The sequence below is a fragment of the Ovis aries genome, chromosome 23, assembly GCF_016772045.2.
Source record: "Ovis aries strain OAR_USU_Benz2616 breed Rambouillet chromosome 23, ARS-UI_Ramb_v3.0, whole genome shotgun sequence".
NCBI lineage: Eukaryota > Metazoa > Chordata > Mammalia > Artiodactyla > Bovidae > Ovis > Ovis aries.
Genome location: NC_056076.1, coordinates 55113282 through 55133451, shown reverse-complemented (window position 1 = coordinate 55133451; position 20170 = coordinate 55113282). Strand labels below are relative to the sequence as shown.

Sequence of the window (20170 nt, the reverse complement as noted above, 5' to 3'; positions counted from 1 at the left end):
TTGTAACCCTGCACCCTGTGGACTTACTGGAATAAGCACTGTTATAGATGAACATCCTTCTTCGATTCTGGTAGCCTTTTGTTTTGTGCAGAGAAATAGCAGTGGTAAGCAACAGGTAGCCAACTACTGTCTTGGAGAAATAAATCATTATTATTTTGAGGTGTGTGTTGTCTCAGAATGCATCAGGTTAATATATACATATGTTTATGTATGTATATATCCGTTATGTGTCTCTTGAGGGTGTACCATTGACAGTGATAGACATGGGACTTTTAAAAAGTGGATGTTTTAGCCGAGACACAAAAGCTGGCAAGTTCTTTATTAGCGATTAAATTGTTTTCATTAAAAATAGTAGTGGGATAATATAAATTCATGAATGCATTTTCACTGAAAATGATCAGAAATGAAGTCGGTAACTTCTCAGCCTTTTGAAATTGTACAGAATATAAACCCATAGAAACCAAAGCGGCCAAACGGACTTTTTTTAGTTCTCACTAAATATGGCAAAACTAATTTCAGTCAAATTGGGGTACGGAAATTACACCCAGGCTTAAAATGCTTTTGCCAAATTGCAACCTCATACTACTTTTTTTTTTTGAACTGAAAGAGAAAATGTAATTTATAATGGAAAGTCTGACAGAAACGAAATGAGAGGAAGTAAAGTTTTTGCAGGATAGTCTGATCTTCATGTGATAGCCTATAGCTAGTAGCTAATGGACATCACTGTGCATGACGAAAGGAAAAAAATGTCATTTGCTTTTGGCTTCTCTTGCTGCTTTGAATAGGATGTTTGGTGATTGCAAACCTTTAAAAAAAAAAATCTTCCTGAAATCTTTTTTTTTAGTGAGGTGGTGATGTCAACACAAATACTTTTAATTAAGGCAGAGGTTATCCCCTTAAATGGAAGTGGAGCATTGATTATCAGGAAGTGTTTGTTTTGTCTTTCTAGGAGATAGCCCAAGTCTAAAGCGATGGTTTTATTATTAATATCTTCTAGGCAGTGGCATGTGTGTGTGTGTGCATGTGTGCGTGTGTGCGTGTGTGTGTGTGTGTGTGTGTGTAATATAAAGAAAGCTGGGCCCTATCTGAGACCAATTAAACTCGCATCTTCTGAGCTGGGCCTTTGCGTTTCTGACAACTCCCCAGGTGATTCTAATGTGCAACTAACTTTGATGATTTCCTAGAATGTTCTGTAGGAATCTACTGTGTTTAAAAGATTTGTGTTCAAAATCTAGTCTAGCTCCTGACCCTACTAACAAAGCTTTTAGATTTCTTGCCTTAATTTGATTATTCAAGACATGGGACTGTATTGCATATGTACTTTATTTAAAAGGCAGTGAAAATGAGGGGTATTCTGAACGTGAGTCAGATGCCTTGAAATCTTCATACAAAATCCCACAACTGAATATGCGAGCCCCTATCTTGTTTTCTCTAGTGAAGTCCGAGGCTCTAACCTTATCCACATTCTTTTTCTTTCTCAGCAGGTAATCAAATAGCACTATGCTGATAAAGTTATTTGATGTTTAGTTCTTAAAACGGATGGGATTTAAGAATTAGGCCTAATCTCAGATCCTTTTGTTGAGTTCCAGAAACTTTGCAGCTGTAGAAGACATGGGTCTGCTCTGTATGCGATTTAGCTTGCTCGTAAAGAGTCGTTTAGATTCACTGAAATTAAACGTATATATTACACATTTAAGAATGGATTTTCTCATTTCAATTCTTTTTATTTTTGATACAGAAAGAATCACAGTAAAAATAGAAAGGATATACACAGAAAAGACATGAGATCCTTTGTCTCTTCTTATGAAAATGGCTGTTAGGTCTTGTGCAAGCAGAAATACATCTTGGTTTTTAACTTCACATTATGGTTAAATGTTTGATATAGCATACCCTCATCTGTACCTGGCTCTCTGCACCCTTCCTAGGAATCTCTTCCATCCATGCACTGTCTTGGCACTCAACTTTGCCTTCATGGTGCTTTTCGAGTGTGCCATTATTGATGTTTGTGGAATGGTGGTTTCCACCAGATTCTGTAAACTCCTGAAGTCAGGGGCCAGGTTGGCTCCATCTCGCCCCGTGTGAACTCTGTATCTGGCACGGTGGGGATTGTTATGGCCTGGGGCTTATTTCCCCGGCATCACTTTTGGGATCATTTTGAGAGGGTGAAGTCTGAATAGTCCTGTCTGAGAACCATATAGTGAGCAGCGTTTTCCTGCTTCGGAAAACCAGAAAATCATACCCTCTCAAAGAAGATATGGGGCTCTTTTGGGAACCGTTCCTTTGACCATGCTGTGCAGACTCTGGAATGACATAGAGGGTCAGATCCTGCAGAGTCACTTGTCACTCATTTTCCTGGCCTGAGTCCTAGCCGGGTGGCCTCGTCATTCCAGGTCTGAAGGTTCCCCAGGGAGGGAATTGGAGATGTTCTCTGTTTCCGGTGTAGGTGTTGTTGGAACCAAAGGTCAGACTCCAGGCCCATCCTTTTTGAACGTGCCAGTGTGGGTGGTGGGATAGAACATTGAAGCTCACCACGGTGTCAGACGTCTCGGGCGCCAGATCTGCAGGGTGGTGCCATCTCCACTCTGTACCTAGCACTGGTTTTCGGTCTGCGTTTCCTTTGTCTGGGGGGCACTGCTGTGGGCATACCCCTCTCCCAACCATCGTCCAGCATGCACCAGAAGGGAGAATGGAGCTATTTTTTCATTGCGTTGGTTAACAAATATTTATTGGCCTTCAAGTGAAGTGGTCGGTACAAAGGAGAAAAACAAAGGGAAGCTCTTGTATACCCTACCTTCAATCCCCACCAGCAGCTTTCTGGATATTAAGGGGAAGAATCAAACACCATTCATTGAATTTACAAAATTTTCTTTAATCCTACATAGTGTAAATTTTCAAATTCTCAGAAGAGTTGGAAAAATCAAACAATGGAAAGTATCTGTTCTGTTTGCTTTGTGCGCGTATGTATATATGCATGTATTTTTCAGTGCACCGTTTTCAAGCGGCAGATCTCATAAGGTTTCCCCCTTAGGTTTTTCATCATGTGTGTCTGAAAATTAAGAACACTCGAATAGTGTAATCACCTCTAAAGATACTAACCAGAGTTTCCTAATCTAATTCCCAATCCTGATTCAAATTTCTTTCATTGTCCCCATGAAAATATCTTTATTATCTCTTTTCCCCTCCAGCCCGCCCCCGACACTGTGTTTATGCATGATATTTTGTTTTTGTGTCTCTTTAGAATTTCTTATAAACTAGAGCAGTTCCTGTAATTTTTTAAAAAGTGATATTTACCTTAAAGACAACAGGCTGGTGGACTTGAAAAATATGTCCCCTTCTTGAACTGTTGGGTTATTTCTTTGTGGTGCTGTTTGTTACTCTATTACTCGTCTTGCTTGCAGATTGAAAATTAGGCTGAAAGGCTGTTTCAGATGGAAATTAAACATTTTGGCCTGGAATATCTCATAGATTATGTGCTTATACTGTGTTTTATCTGGAGGCATGTAATGTCAAGATGTGTTGCTGTTGTTGACACTAACATTACCAACTTGGTAGAATTAGAGACCCCCAGATCTGTGCATTGTAAAGAAACCTTTCCCCCTCTGTAATTAGTAAACAACCTTTGTGTTGATTTTTTTAGCACTGGGCATAGATCCCTGTGCCCGTGTTCCCTAACAGTCTTTGACCTGATGGTTTTAGCATGTATAGAGGATACTTGCCTGAATCAGAGGGTTCTGAACTAGTGATTAAAAAAAAAAAAAAGGCTCCATCATTCCTTCTGTGTTGATAGCTGACAGTGAAAGAGATTTCTTCATTGTTGGTGCAGTGCTGTCCGCTTCAGTGTTCATGCATATGCAAATATAATGTTAATAATCCTTGTATTAAATATGGTTCCTTACCTGGAGGAGACTGGCAGTATTAAAGCATCTTTCAGATTTCTTAAGATATTTTGATAAGAAAAATAGGTTATGCTTTAAGCTAATGGTCAGAAATGCTTCAATTGCAGAAGGGAAGACATAATTATAGGCTGCATTTCCTTACACATAAACTCTAGTATACTTTTGCTATAATTTGGAACCTAGTGACAATCTCTGTACCCTCAGCTGTTAATCTTGCCATAAACACCATTGTTTCTCTGAAATTCTCAGATTGCTCCTCTACATTGTGGTAATTGTCCTTAAAGCTCTCACAGGGTCGACCATCAGTGGCTGACCAACTGAGTCAGGTGGGTTACTGTGATGCCAGTTAAATTGCTCTGTCAAGGATCACTGAGATAGTGAATCCATGTATCCATTCACAACCCAGACTTGGCTGATGAATGAAAGTCAAAGTGAGTGAATTTCTAAATGTTAGTTTGGGCGCATTCTAGAGGAAGCTGGCAGGACTAATATTAGGTGCCAGTATAAGTTCCCAGGCTGATTTAATAGTTGATAATTAAGAAAATGGTGCTCAGAGAGCTAAAGCAAGCAGACCAAAGAGTCCCCCCAGCTAAGTGTGAGAGCCAGGCTTTGGACCCTGAAATACCTGGTTTCAAAGTTAGTGCTTTTCTAAGTTGGGTTCCCTGCTGCCGAACTCATGGTGAGGTTTTTAGACTCAGTAATGGGTCTGTACGAGAGCCCACTGGCAAACCACTTTCAGTAGAGAGTGGAGAATCTGCATCTAATATGCTGCCCAGAATGGAGGGTCTTCTCAGGGTGAGCTGGAGCCATAGTGGGGGGGAAAGCAGAGAGGAAGGCAGGGCTCCTCGTGGCCCAACCTTTAAAAAAAAAGAAAAATATACCGCATGTGACTGTATAGATAATCTGTTCTGTGAAAGTGAAAGTGAAGTTGCTCAGTGTCTGACTCTTTGCGACCCGTGGACTGTAGCCCACCAAGCTCCTCCATCCATGGGATTCTCCAGGCAAGAATACTGGAGTGGGTTGCCATTTCCTTCTCCAATCTATTCTGTAATGTCCTCAAAATTAGCATGTGCAATTTCATTGAAACCAGTGAAGATTTCCTGTGACAAGGCTCGGGTAGAATATGCCAATTCACATTTTAGCAACAGCATGAACACTTTCTTAAAAATGTATGGATTATCTTTGGGCCTTCCTTTCTGTGCAGTGCAGGCAGAATATGGTTTGCTATTTCACAAATTTGGATTCTTCGTAGATCAAGTTATTCTTCCCCCAATACGAGAACTATATAGAGTGAAATCTGGGAGCAGTACCTTTTTCAGGCTCCTAAATGTGACCTAGTAATTTTTTTTTTTTTGATTGTGGCATTCAACTCACTTGTGCAATATATAAAATGACAAATATGTGTTAGAAATACACACAAGTTGTATAGACAGTTCAGGACAACTAGTGCATGAAAACCATTGAAATTGCTTCGAGGTGGTTTATAAGACACCAAAAACATGAAGTCCTTCTATCCTAAATGAAACTTCACCAGATGAACTTCTCTTTTCTCATGAAAAGTATTTGGGGGGTTTTAATAACCTCTAGTAAGTAGGACTATAATTCATCTAACATTTGATACATAAAAAAGAGAGGGGATATCAATTAATGACTAAACAATTGACTTAATTGTTTTTAAATAATTGGTAAAATTTGTTGTTGAAATATCTTCCCTGGTGGCTCAGATGGTAAAGCGTCTGCCTACAATGAGGGAGACCTGAGTTCAGTCCCTGGGTTGGGAAGATCCTCTCCAGAAGGAAATGGCAACCCACTCCAGTACTCTTGCCTGGAAAATCCCATGGACAAAGGAACGTGTTGAAATATACCTGCCCATCCTATAGAAGTCACTGTAGCCCTCTGGCTTCTTTCCGTAAAAAAGACAGTAGACTCACAATTCAGCATCAGAGGAATTTTTCAATATGGAATGGGAGAACCATTTCTTCTTTTCTGTGTGATATTTCTTGAAATGGTTTCATCACTAGGAAATTTTCCTGAAACTCTTAAAACCAAAACCCCAAGTTAAAATAGTGAGAACACTGTAAGTTACCAGCAAAACCCCATAATCTTTTTAGAAGTAATTATTCAAGAAAGAAACAGGTAATGAGTCTGCTGCTGTGCCTGATGGTGGTGACTTGCTTAGAATTGAAGAGCCCCGTTCTTTGAAAAATTGTGTGTGTGTGTTTTCTTTGTTTGTTGTTTAGTCACCAAGTCGTGTCCGACTCTCTGCAACCCCATGGACTTGGGCTACAGCCCAGCCAGGCTCTGATGTCCATGGAATTTTCAGGCAAGAATACTGGGGTGGGTTACCATTTCCTTCTCTTTGTTTATGTGGGTTTCTTTACAGACACTTTCACTCACAAATAAACAAAACTGAACTTCCTAAAGCAAATACCTATACTGTTAACTGTGTTATTTTTATCTAACAGAAGTTTCTTTCGAGAAGAAAACTGACATGGGTACATAGCTGTATTTGCTTTAGCATTCCTAATACACAAATATTTTTTTACAGTTAAAATCTGGTGGGATAGCATCTTTAGACTGGCCCTTCTCTAGATTTTGTTGGCTAGAATATATTATCACTGTTATATTGTTATGGTGCTTAAGGAAATCTGTATAACCCTTGATTCCATTAACCTGTCTTTTTGAAAGACCTCTTTGGTAAAGGCTTTCTATGATGCTTTAAAAAAAATACCAACTATGTCTTATTTTTAACCTACCTCAAGTCACGTTTACATGAATTTGGGATGACAGTTCAGTGATATGAAAGCGATTAAGGAAGAACATCCCTAAGATTTTTCGAGCAGTGATCATTCTGCAGAGCTCTAGATGTGGGGGTCTCTGTGGGTTGGGGTTTTACCCGTGCATGCACACAAAATAATCCGAGCTCATTTGTACCACGGTAATGAACAGCAGGGCACTGAGTCTTTTCCGTTTTATTGGTATTATATACAGTAAGTTATTAAATTTCATCTCTGTAGTACACCTGCAGTGAAATAACAAAACATTGCTGCACTTAAGGAACATGTGTGTGGTACAGTGCCCTCCCCCATCGTTTCACTGCCCCCCCAAAACAGCTGCTTACAGATTTCAAGATCCATTGTATATATTCCCTTGAGCCCACCTCTAATAATCGAGACACATCTGCCATTGCAGTATTATAGGCATATGTAGTTTTATTGAAAACTATACCTGTAAAAAAATTAAATAACTCCTGCCTCAATTAAATTGGCAAGATACCTTTTGCAAAGATCATATTGCAGACCTCTTGAGACCCAGTGAGTTCATTTTATTCTTATATTGCAAATCACTAAATATGTTATTTTTATTTCGATAAGTAGCTAACTTTTCTCATACTCTGTTGGTAGGTCACTTTCATTTTTTCTTAGTTTTGTTTCCCTTCTCCCCTCATCTTTACACACACACACACACATACACACACGCACATATATAAAAGCTACAGGAAGGAAACATTGAGTACCACCAACACAGGATAAATAAGTCAAAAGGAAAGGACCCTAAAATATACCTCTAATTCTGAAGTGATTATCAAATAGAAATAAAGGTTATAAAATCAGGATAAAATTCTTAAGTCATCTTATGCTTTGATAGAGAGTTTTATAAGCCTCTCTGATATCCATTTGATTTTCCTAATAGAATAGGAAATGATGTGAAGAGGAAATCAGTTAGTAGGTGATACAAAGCTTATATAGGTGGATTCCTATTGGATTAAATCGTTTACCTTAGCATTAACATTTTGTTAAAGATTGTATCAGTATGGATGCCTATAAAATAATTTTTATTCGAACAGAAGTATTAGTAAATTATTCAGTGAAACCAACTAAGCATAACTTTCTTCTCACTTGAGGTATATGGGGGTCAATGTATATATATTGTATGGTTCCATAGTAGTGAATATGAATAGTTATTCATTCTGAGTTAATTATGCCACTCTTACAGCCATGTAAGATTAGCCAAGAAGAAGCATTTGTAATTTGTTTCATATTATAATGGAAAAGTCTAAAGATAAGATGCCAGCTATATAAACAGAAAGAAAACTATATACCTTTTTGAGATAACATGAAGGTGACTTGACATAGTGTCATAGAAAGAATATTTTGTGTTCTTCAGAAGGACTGTATATGAAATGGACAGAGGGAGTAAGAGATGGGTCCCTGACCCAAAGTGAGTGTAGACTTAGAGAGTTGGAAGGTGGATGTTTTCACAGGAGGAAGTCACAAATAAATGTCAGTGACAGTTGCCATAGAGAAGATAGGAAATGAGATCGCATTACTGGTCACCAGTTTGGTTTAAAAATAGTTGGATGTTTCAATGATGAATTTTCTTTTTTTGATGAGAATATTGGTTAAGACCTATGGTCATTTGGTTTCACTTGGGGTTGCCTGGATCTGTGAGATTTTGCTCTGTCTGTGATCAACCAGGAGATTTCCTGCCCCTCTTATGGTTCACGTTCAAAGACTCGTGGCGGTACCAGCCTGAGTCCTAGAGTCATTGCCCAGAGTTAAGATCTAAAACTACAGGAGAATCAGAATTCAAGATCTTACAAGTATTTCAGCTCTTAAGTGTTTTTAGTAGAAAATTCGTTATAAAATTCTAAGCAGATTTTTTTGCCCAAAGCTCATGCATGAGTTGGAGAACACAGCTTCACTCAGGCTATACCACTTCTTTGAAGTCCCCGTCAGCTGAACTTTCCTCCTTGGATGTGATTCGCTCCTGAGGAAGGATCCATTACCGGTACTTTTAACTGTGCAGCCTGTCTGTCGCTCTGAGCTCTGCGGTTCAGAACTGTCATGTGTAGAGTGACTGGTACAACATGACATCAGCAGGGGTAAAAGATTCGCTGTGGACGGTGACACGTGGCAAAGAGCAGTGTCGACAGCCGCTACTCCTGTGACACCGTCCCGCAAGGAGTCGGTCTGCATCTCTGCCATTTACCTGGCCCAGCCCGACAGGAGGCACTAATACGGACCAGTTTCTCTCAGGCCTACTCCCACTTTACTACCAAGTAAGGTTTGCTTGAATGTGTTTTCAGAGTGCAAACCTTGGGTGCCATTTTGTCAACGAAACGAGTATTTTAATGTTGGCATTTTGGATGTGAGGGAAGGGATTACCCTTTGATTTATTTCTAGGAGAACTTCCCTTTTGTTCCCTTTTGCAGAAAACACATCCGTCTTATCATTCTCAAACTTCACACTGCCTCCATTTCATAGTTATAGTTAGTCATTCGGTCGTATCCAACTCTTTGTGACCCCATGAACTGTATGTAGCCCGCCCAGTTCCTCTGTCCATGGGATTTTCCAGGCAAGGATACTGGAGTGGGTTGCCATCTCCTTCTCCAGGGGATCTTCCCAACCCAGGGATGGAACCCAGGTCCCCTGCATTGCAGGCAGATTCTTTACTGTTCTAGCCAGTAGGGAAGCCATTTCATACTTGATTACAAAGCATATTTATATTTCATTATATCCTAGGTAGCTGTACTGCCCCCTCATGTTTCATAGTGTGACTTCAGAGCTACTCACAGACACCAGGATTGGAGGCTCCTGTGGAATTTCATCCAAAATGTCTCCCTTAGTTACCTGGTTGCAAATAATTTTATCAGTGCTCTAGATTATTTGTACATACTGTTCTAGAAATAGGACACAGACATCCCAGGTCAGCTCTGGACAGTCAGCCAGCAAGTGGAGCACACGAGAACATCCAACAATAGTTACTCCCCCACCCCTTCATTTGGGTGTTTAATAAATATTTTGTGTAATAGCACCATATCCCCTGCCCCTCCCCCAAGATCATGTTATCACTGTACTTGGTAGAGGGTTTAAACTAAAAACAGTTGAGTTACCTAACGTGAGGCTCTAACTTACATTTTTGCGTTGATATTCTCACATCTGTTGAGATATATTTTTCAAGGGGCTAGAGTAAAATTTGGCCATTACTGATGGGATAATTCACCTCAGGTATTGTACTTTTGACCGTGGATTTTATTGGTTGACCTTCCTCTCAGGGTTAGTCTTGCCATCTGTGTCTGTTGGCTTGGCGACTGACTGCCCCCCAGTCACCCTCCTAGACTGCCTCCTTCATCCCCATAAACCCTCCATTCTCAGATGTGATCGATTCTGCTTCCTATACACTGAGCCCGCATCCCAGGCACCACCCCTCCATTTCTCTCCATCCCCACCTTCTCCTTCTCACAAGACTGCTGAAGTGGTTGTCTCCGAAAGTCCCCGAGGCAGTCACACCCTGGCCCAGCACCCGCCGTGCTTCGGGGAGCCAACCTTAGCACGGTGCATGGGCTCTGGAGAGCCTGGCCCCGGCCTCGGCCTTCAGCTTTGTCTTTCCCTCTCCCCACTGCTCCCTGGTGTCCCAGCCACACTGAGCTGCTCCGGGTTCCCTTGAGGGCTCGTCGATGGTTCTCCCTGTCTTCACAAGGGCCTTTCCATTGGCCTGGGACATCTTCACCTTGCCCCTCCTTCCCCTTTCCTTATACTCCTTCACGGGATGACTCTCACTCTCTGTCCAAGGCCCCGCTTATTCACTGTTCCCTCCGGGGCCCTCGTGTTAGACTCAGGCCGGAACGAGGTGGCTCTCTCTGGGCCCAGGTAGCTTCTGACACACTGCACTCTGCCAAGCCAGAGTTGTCATGCTCTCTGCAGCCAGAGAGGACCGAGGACTGGGCCTGTCACCCTCCCCAGTGCCTAACAGGGGACACGAGTGAGTGCTCCGGAGTCAGTGGATGGATGGGTCAATGGGTAAACGAACCAGCTGCAATAATGAGTTATGTAACTGGTGATGCCAGTGAGGGAAGATCTGTTTTTAATCCCCATTTTATTGATAATGAAGCGGAGACTCACAGCCTTTCTGTCACTATGAACAGTAAGTGGCAGAGAGGGGGCTAGGGGCATGGTCCTTTGACTCCAGACTTGCCATTTTCCCTACTGCTTCCTCATCCGCGGTTGTTGAAGCTTTTTGTGATAGCCATTAGTCCAGTCTCCTCGTAGCTGGTTCTGGCGCTCTTCTCACTGTTAACTTACGTATCGTTTAGCGTACTGCACTGGGACCACAATTAGTAGGGAAGACTGCATTTTAAAAAAAGTCTTTTGACCATGCTGTACGACATACGGGATGTTAAGTGCCTGTGGCTCAGTCAGTAAAGAATCTGCCTGCAATGCGGGACACCTGAGTTTGATCCCTGGGTTGAGAAGATCCCCTGAAGGAGGGCATGGCAACCCACTCCAGTATTCTTGTCTGGAGAATCCCATGGACAGAGGAGCCTGGCGAGCTGCAGTCTGTGGGGTCGCAAAGTGTCAGACGCGACTGAGTGACTAAGCACAGCAGTCACTAAGGAAGGCAGTTCCCTGACCAGGGATTGAACCTGTGACCGCTGCATTGGCAACGTGGAGTCTTAACCACTGGACTGCCAGGGAAATCCCAAGATTGCATTTCTAAAGATGGTATGATGGAGCCTGTGATCTGTATGATCGAGATCGCTGTCTTTAGAGGGTCAAGGAAGAATATCTTGACTGCGTATTTCCTGCATCGTCTGTTGCCTGCCGGCAGCTGCACCTCTCCTCCACTGCCGAGAGGACCATGGCCACGTTGTAAAGAACCGTGGTCTGGCTGAGACCGGACAGGCCCTGAAGCCCAGGGGTGAATGTAATAGCAGCTGTGTTTCTGTTGGTCAGGTTTCCTCCTCCTTCACTCTTCCTGGTCCATCTTGCTTGACGGGGCAGGGGTGGGGGTGTCGGAACAGGGAAGATGGGACTGAGTCGAGCAGTCATGACTGGCAGCTCTGCTTCCTGCAAGGGATTCTGTTCCTCATAAACTCAGTACAGGACATGAAAAAAATGATGATGTGAGTTTTATCTCTGTGTCTAATTTTGAAACGCAGAAGGATGGAATGTTAAAGTAAGCAGATGTCACCTGGCTGCCCAGTGCCGCTTAGTAGGACATGAGAAGCTAAAGCTCAGAGATGTTAAGAGACTTGTCAGGATCATGCAGCAGCCCCTGTCCACGTGAGCCTCTGCACAGCAGTTACCATGCCAGCGGTGTGTGACACTGACATTTTCTTAATACTTGATGTCTTTGTAGCCTCTTTCTTCCAAAGGCCGCAGGGCTGCCCTGGACCCTGATGTAATAGCCAGGAGTAGCCGGAAATACATCCTGAAGAAGTTTCTAGAGGAGTGTCCCTTTGTTCAGCTACCACTGAATTGCATCGTCACGGAGCCAGAGGGTGTCATTTGCTTGTAAATACTGAGTTTTTGAAATGTCACTGTAACACTGGAAAAATGTTGTCTCAGAAGGTTGCCAGAGTGACAGAGTCCCGACATTGTAAATACCAGCCAACACAAGTGCTTGTAAATGACAGGAGCGAAATATACTTGACTAAATCCATAATAATCACTGATAACACTGTTTACCCTCAGTGACCAGGAGCTGTGAACTTGGATAAAAAGCACATGTGGGCAGATACCATTCATGTGTCAGAGCCTCTAGCCATTCCAGCATGTTTTGATGGAAAAGCTCCCTAAATATGTAAAAGCTTTGCAGTAACTAAGAAGCAAGTGTGCAAGATAGGGCGTCTGGCAGCCCTAATGTAACGGGAGAGAGGCTTTCCTATCTTCAGCAACCCAGGGGGTTGATAAGACGGCCGTTGTTCTGGTCAGAACCAAACCGTGAGCCTGGCTGAGTGGGACAGTCACTGCTCTTATTTTCAATGGATGTGGTTCCTGGAAGGTCCATCTGCCATAAGCAAGAGCTTACGTACACACCGTGTTCTCTCGAGAGAAGGAAGATGCAGAATGAACTTAGAGATTAAAAGCCTCAGAGCAGCACAGGCAGGATTCCAGGAAAGGCTGAACTGGACTTGGCGCTTGAGAGGGACAGTGAGGCTGTCCAACCTCCTTGCCGTCTTAATACCTCTAGAGCCTGGGCTCGTCCTTAATAATAACTTCCCTTGGGGGAAATGAATGCCTTCTTCCCTCTTCTGCTGTAGCATAAAAATGGTGCCTGGGTATCAGAGGCTCCAGGAGGAGATGTCTAAGGTGGCAAGCCCGTGTTCCTCTGGGAGGTGGCTGCTTTTGCTGTTCCGGGCATCCTCACTGGTCCCCATCTCCCCAGGGAACAGTGGAGACTGCACGACAGAGGGCTGGACCCTCCTAGTATTTCAATTGGCGAAAGAGCTCTAGCTGGTGAAAGAGACAGGGGCGTGGCGTGGTCCCAGAGGCCCCTCCCGTCACTGCTCTCATGGGCACCAGGAAGAGGGCGTTTGCCGGGAATGACTGCCTTGGTTTTCATATGTATGCAAATACTTTTTCTTTTGCCCGACATACTCCTACATTGTAGGATTCCTTTTTCATAGTAAGCATCACTTTCTTAACTAAAGATAAAAGGCTGAATTCGATATTAGAAATACTCAGTGCTGATGAAAGTTGGGCAAAACTACAACATTATATATCACATATTGACATTTGACCCAGACGCTGTAGTGGTTCTGCTTCTTGACTATTTATGCTTATTTATGAAAGGGAAAGGCTTTCTATCGGAAGGTGCCAATATTGGTATTAGCTGGAATAGCGGTGAAGAGTTTATAAGTGATCTGCATATTTAAGTCTGTGTGATGTTGTGGCATTTTGGTGTCCTTGAGTCAGGTCTACGTGGATACGACAGCTTCCAAAGAGCATGGGCAGTGGAAGGAGCTGGAGTGTCCCATGCCCTTGGAACTCAGTGACTGGCTGACATCCTGGTGACATGGTCCCTCAACCCTGCCATGGGGATCCCCTGGGTGGGGGAACCCACTGTGCTTCTTCAGCTACCTGGCAGCTGGCGGGAGGCAGGGCCTGCTGGTTTGGCTGATAAACCGTAGGTGTTGGTGTGGGAGAGACAGTGGCCAGTCTCAGACTCTGTCCTGGCTCTGTTCCTGCTTGTTGGTCACGATTGCAGATGGAGGTTGAATAGCTTCTCACATCTCTCTCAAAGAAAGACTGCTTTGTCTTCCAGAGATGAGGCAGTGGCCATGAGGATATTCCGCAGTGGAGCCGCCCTGTGGTGATGGAGTGATAGTTGTCATCCTGTCCAGGCTTTGACAACTGCAGGGACCCTCCCGAGCTCTCAGAGCTGGAGCAGACCTGGGACAGCCTTGAGCTCGGACTTTTCTCTGATTCTCAAAAGACAAAGGACACGTGTCCCCAGTATCTCCTCTCACCACTTCTCCTTTTCACTCTTCAGTGATCTCTTAAAAATGATCTTATAAAAACCTTTGGGGTTGTATTTTCAGCCCAGCAGGTGGATCAGTCTCTTGGTTGGGGGAGCTGAATAAGAGTCAGAATGAAAGTTGTCAGGGCAGAGAGTGACTGTGGAAGAGCTCTGCTGCCTGAGTGGCCACTCCAGTGAGTTTGTATTTTGTTAAACTCGCCTTTCTCTAAGCCAGACTTCTGCTGTTTCAACTTCGGTGCTGCAGGTGGACAGCCACAGATTTGACGCTGTATCCGCTTTGGCTGTCTCCTCTTGTTTTTCTTCCTGATTCGCTGCTTCCAAACAGCTGTTCTTTTAGAAACGAAAGAGAAGTGAAAGAGGTGGGGAGCGGGAGAGGAAGATGGAGAGAGATGGAAAGAGAGAGGGAGAATGGGAGAGGTGTTTTCCCCATTGATGGTTTAAAATATCTGCCAGGCCCATCAGGTAGCTCCTTGGTGAATTTAGCATTTATTTATGAGTTTAGAGGGACTGGCTTGTTGTTGTTTAGTCGCTCAGTCATGTCCGTCTCTTTTATGACCTCATGGACTGTAGCCCGCCAGGTTCCTCTGTCCATGAGATTTCCCCGGCAGGAATCCTGGAGTGGGTTGCCGTTCCCTTCTCCAGGGGAATCTTCTCAACTCAGGGGCGGAACCCACATCTCCTGCACTGGCCAGGAGTATTCTTTACCCTGGAACCACCAGGGAAAGCCATCTTTGAGCTTAGGAGTTCACTAATTAAGAAAATCAGTGGAAGCTTTGAGGAGCTCACTTTCCCACTCTGCGGGTCCCCTGAGTCTCTCCCTTCAGCGCTGCTTTCCCCAGGCACTCCACCCCTACTCCCACTTCTAATATTTAAGTATTTGTAAAAGCTCAGAATTTGAGCCTCCTCTACCAGGATCTAGCCCCAAATTGCCCCCTGGTGGCTGGAGGGGCAAATGACAAGATGGAGCGTGGGGAAGAGGCCACGCGGATCCTCTTGTCTCTTGCCTGGTTACCTGCGATGGTATCTCTGTATCCGTGTCAATATGAGCCTGACCTGACTAGACAAGTCTGTCTCTCTGCTTTATTTTGGGTCATTCTGCTGCAGGGCTCCCTTTTCCTATTCTTGTTTCCCACTTTCTTTTGGTCTGATTTGTGTTTCTACACATGTTGTATTGACCAGAGCCTTTCTAACTGTGCTCAGCACAACCGAGTGGGAGAGTGAGAGAGACACACTCTCACTGAGAGTGACTGAGAACAGGATAGTTGAAGGCAGTGCATGCTGTCACCTCATGGCTGATCCGGGATTTTATAGGCAAGCTGGTTAGCCAAGCGCGTGTCACCTACGTGCCGCTCATCGGCCAGCTGAGAGCAAGCATGTCACCTCATTGACAGCTGTCTGTTGTCAGAGGGCCATCTTGTCTCCTTTTCATTTTGACCGAACACAGCAGAGACATCTGCAGAGGGCTGCAGCTCTGGCGGGGCGCCCTGCCTGCCAGCCCTCAGACTCAGGAAGCAGCATAATGGAAGAGCTCAGAAAGGAACATTAACCCATCGGCCATCTTGGTTTGGGATATTTTGGCCAAATATGTCTCTTGTTGAGGATAGTACTCCATCTAAGGGTGAGAGAAACATGAGACCCAATGTCTTGATGAACTGGGCTGGTATTGTATCCAATGTCTTGGTAGTGATTGGCCCATGGGATTTCAGTTGATCTGACTTTATAGGATAGGGTGGAAAACTCATTATCAGAGTTAAACCCTGTGTTTCATGGTGAGGTTCGACAGAAGCAGAAGCATACCTTAATCCTAGGATCACAGCAGTAGTGTCTTCTTTGAAGGTCATAGTGGGACATTTGCCCTGTGTAACAACAGCAATGCCTGGAACATGTGTGGTTTGGGAGGAGGTGGTGTTCTTGTTCTTTTCCAGACAAACCTGACGCTGCCGTGTTTGGTGGAGATTCTGGAATCACCTTGAGATCATAGCCTCTCTATTTCATGGAATATAGACTGCCTCTTGAGGGCATTTCCTACAAAACTTAGCGATATCAAGCTGGACTTTTGAGATAGGGAAAGATTTTAAGTTATTATACACAGTTCAGCACAGGAGTTAGAATGGTTTATTCTTTGCCTTGGGAAGTGTCTTCCCATGAAGCTCTTTTTTTGGCTGAGTCAGGCAGCATATGGGATCTTTGCTCCATGACCAGGGATTGAACCAGTGTCCCCTGCTTTGGAAGCGTGGAGTACTAACCGCTGGACCACCAGGGAAGTCCCCGTGAAGCTTTACTTGTTGAAGCGTCTCTCAGGACTGGTACCACATACAGGGCTTGGTAGGGCTTGAGTCACCCTGGGATGCTTCCTGCATTCAGGAATGATTTAGTAGTGTCTTATGTTAAACAAGAGGAACATATTTCACTGCACTCATTTAAAAAATTTATTGAGAAAGGGACAGTATGAGGAAATATCGAATACATTCTTTTACTCTTTTTCCTTTTTTTTGCTTTACAAAGTTCCCCTCATTCATTATATGCAACATAACGAACCTTTGTCACTGAATCTGACTGAGAAGGAAGATCTCAGAAACCTTGAGAAATTTGTTTCAGACTCTCTGTGTCTCATTTGAAGGGCAGTATTAAAGAAAGGTGGCCTCATTAAATTAGTTGGAGGAAATTCAGACAAGTAGACAAAAAAAGACTCCTCTTCGGAGCTGCCCTTCATAAACCAAGGTAGGAATAATTGAGCAGAATGTTTAGAATCTAGCAGCTAGTAGACTGAGGTCAAATCACAGAGTTCTTATCCCGCCTCCAATATATTTTAAGGCTCAGTTTCTCCCTCTTGAAAGTGAAGGCTCAGCTTAGGTGGTTTCTGAGACCCCCTTCTGGCTCCTGGTATCTGTGGCTGTCGGAATAAGGAATGAGGGGGGAGGAGTGCACACTGGTAGCCTTTAGACATTTCAGAAGTGTTTGACACATTCCCCAAACAGCGTGTGGAAGGCAGCAACCCTTCGCCCTTAAAAAGAATAAGAAACACAGAAAATCCTTTAAAGAGATATATTTAGCCTCCATTAACTATTTCTTCCTAATTTCTGTTTGGTACGAATGATAAATGATTTTCCTTAAAAAAAAGTTTAATGAATATGACGCGAGTGGAGAGAGAAGGTTGAGTCACATGGGACTCATGACCCACCTGCACTGTTACGATTCTTCTTGAAGATGGTTTTGTCCAAATTCTGGGTCAAAAGCCTTACGCGACAACAGTCAATTGATTCTAAAACACTTTTTCTTTTTTCACATTTTAACATCTCCAAAATTTATGGCATACCAATTTAACTGTCAGCTCTTTTTTTTTTTTTTTTCTTGGTGGTGATGATAGTGAGGTATCTTGGTACATCATTGGTACCAAGATGATGTATCTTGGTATCTTGGTAGATAATGATGTATCTTAAACCTTCACAGGCATGTTTGATGAAATAACAGTTCTAAGAGAAACAAACTTTTTTTTTTTAAACTAAAAATGGCTCAGTGGCTTCTTTACTTCATTGTTGACTAATGCTTTTCGATCACTGAAGAATCCAGATTGTCTTAGGAAGGCAATTAATGGACAAAACTTACCCTCCCAGGACCCTGCACTTAAGGCACATGTGAGGAAGAAAGAAATGCATGCTAGTAAGTAGTTCTTGGGGCTTCCCTTGTGGCTCAGCTGGTAAAGAATCCATCTGCAATGTGGGAGAGCTGGGTTCAATCCCTGGGTTGGGACGATCCCCTGGAGAAGGGAAAGGCTACCCACTCCAATATTCTGGCCTGGAGAATTCCATGGACTGTATAGACCATGGAGTCACAGACTCAGACACGACTGAGCGACTTTCACTTTTCAAGTAGTGTAGAAGCAGTATTCTAAAACTGATATACCAACTTTAATTCATCAGCCTTTGTTATATTTTCCCCCAGAAATTCCTAGAATTTTCTTTCTAGAATTATTCCAGTTAACTTTAGTCAGAGATGCCAAATATCTTCTTCAAAGAAAGGTTAAGGGTCTTTGTTCATTTCAGGCTGAAATTATGAGTCAAAATTGGTCTGTAAATCCCTTAGACTTTGGTTTTCATTCACATACTTTTTTAGTGTTTGTTGATACTTTAGAGAGGATTTGTTCCAACTCCTCATTTCGCTAATGAGTGAATGAAGGTAAATCACTTTATCCAAAGATTCCTCAGGTAGAACCTGGCTGGCCCATGCTCATTTACGGCATTGTTGCCACTGAGATCTCTACAATGTAAGCAGAATGGGATTGACTGCAAAATGCATTCTGCGCAATTTTGTTGGTGTTTTTTGAGTGTTACACTTCATTTATCCAGGCGAATATACTTGGGTTCCTTTGGCTTGTGTCTCTGGATCTCTAGTTGTTTTTCTGCATGCTATATGTTTAAATTCATAGGTGATTTCATAAGGGACAGGAGTGAAACTTGTCATATACAACTGTATATACACCGCCCTGGTTGTTGTAGTACGATCATTTCGTAGTGAACTCTGTGATGGTTTAGAGAGCTGAAGCAGAGGTTCAGGGGCTGCAAGCTTATTGTAAAAACTGTCAAATGCAGCTTATCTTATAGTAACTTAACTGAGGCCTTGGCCTAGTTTTGTTTTTTCTCCAGACCTGAGTATTTTCACCTTTGAAATAACAATCTGGATTTAGTTTTCCCTAAAAACAAAACCAAAAATCTGTGAGTTCTTTAAATTTGAACACAATTGTAATACATTCCACCTTAATATCATACATATTCACAAACAGTAAGTGACATTCTTAAATAAAATAATGATTTCCAAGACCCCTCACCTTATTTACTTCCAAACTGATGGGATAAGAAAAGTGTTATATCTTAAGGATTTTAGTCAATTAATATGTGATTTGTTTTTTTAAAAAAATGGATATATTTTGTTCAAATTCCTCTCAAAGAGATATCAAAAGTAATATAATGCTAATGATTTTAATTTTTAAAATTCTTTCACAACTTTATTTTTTCCAGTTTTAGTGATGTATAATTAACGAAGAAAATTGTATGTATTTAAAGTACACAGCATGATTATTTGATAAACATAGAGTTTGTGAAATATTTATCACAACTAAGTTAATTGAATGCAGCTATGATCTCACAGAGTTACCTTTCTGTGGTGAGAATGCTCAAGATCAATTCTTAGCAAATTTCCTTTTTTAAAAAAGAGTTTAATTTTATATCAGAATTTAGTTGATTTGCAATGTTGTTATCATCTCAGGTGTACAACAAAGTGATTCAGTGACATATATATGTATATGTTCTTCTTCAGAATCTTTTCCCATATCGTTTATAATAGGTTTCAAATATACAACACAGTACTATTAACTCTAGGCACCAGGCTGTACATTAGATTCTCGGAACCTATTCATTTCAAAACCGATAGTTTGTACCCTTTGATCAGCATCCCCCAATTTCACTTGTCCCCTCAGCCCATCAGCAACTATTCTCTTCTTTGTTCCTGTGAATTTTGCTTTTGTTTTTTAAGATTTTGTATGAGTGATATCATACACTGTTTGTCTTTCTTTGTCTAGCTTATTTCTCTTGGCATGATGACTTCCATATTTATCCACATTGTCACAAATGGCAGGATTTCTTCCTTTTTATGACTGAATGATACTCCATTGTAGACATGTGCCACAGTTTCTTTGTCTGTTGATGGGCACTTAGTTTGTCTTGGCTATTGTAAATAATGCTGTTATGAACATGGAAGTACAAGTATCTCTTTGAGATACTAATTTTACTTTGAATCTCTGCCCAGAAATGGCATTGCTGGATCATATGGTAAATTTGTTTTTGATAATTCTACTTTTAAATTGTTGAGGAACCTTCATCTTCCTTTCAGTAATGGCTGCACCCATTTGCGTTCCGCCAACAGTGCATGAGGGTTGCCTCTTCTCCATATCTTTGCCAACATTTGTTATCTCCTGTCTTCTTGATAATAGCCATCTTAGCAGGTGGGAGGTG

At 42.4% G+C, this 20170-nt stretch overlaps 1 protein-coding gene across 43 annotated transcripts in view; it reads left to right on the top strand.

Annotated features, from left to right (window-relative positions):
• Positions 1-20170, top strand: part of TCF4 (transcription factor 4) — a 384383-nt gene that overhangs the window by 194381 nt on the left and 169832 nt on the right. The window lies entirely within an intron of this gene.